The sequence below is a fragment of the Octopus bimaculoides genome, chromosome 2 (genome assembly GCF_001194135.2).
Source record: "Octopus bimaculoides isolate UCB-OBI-ISO-001 chromosome 2, ASM119413v2, whole genome shotgun sequence".
NCBI lineage: Eukaryota > Metazoa > Mollusca > Cephalopoda > Octopoda > Octopodidae > Octopus > Octopus bimaculoides.
The window spans coordinates 57,724,264-57,724,785 of NC_068982.1; the positions used below are offsets into that span (position 1 = coordinate 57,724,264).

The following is a 522-nucleotide window of genomic DNA, read 5'->3' on the forward strand; positions in this document are numbered from 1 at the left end:
GATAATGTTTCAGTGTATTAGGTGGTATGATAAAGTTCTCGGACTAGTTATGTAGTGTGCTAAGAAATGGCAGCACACAGTTGGCATGTGTCACACACAGTGACAGCTAGCAATGACATTCATGAGATAGTGTGCCAAGTGATGTTGCTATGTTTACTTTGCAAGTTATGAAATTTGTGTTTCTGTGATCACATCTATGCTGTAGCCTGCAATTTTGTCATGGACAAGAACAAAAAGCCAATATGGCATGGGTTGTTTCAAAGTGGAAGAACGTCCCTGGATGACTGAGCGATCTGGAAGTCTTGCCATGAGCGTCATCCCTGGAAATGTGGCATTGTGCATTGAGAATTCTTCCATCAGTCGAGTTCTATTTCAACGTTTTGAAACATTTGAAGGAGGACATTCGGTGAAAGTAGATCTGTGGTGCACCAAGAACTGGATTCTCCACGATGACAATGCACCGTGTCACTGAGCTCCCCTCACGCGTGAGTTTCTTACCAAAAACAACATGGTATCGCTTCT

General features: G+C 42.9%; 1 protein-coding gene across 1 annotated transcript in view; it reads left to right on the forward strand.

Annotated features, from left to right (window-relative positions):
* The window catches only part of LOC106875878 (uncharacterized), a 12,164-nt gene that overhangs the window by 2,976 nt on the left and 8,666 nt on the right, over positions 1 to 522 (forward strand). The gene's annotated exons all lie outside the window — the stretch shown is intronic.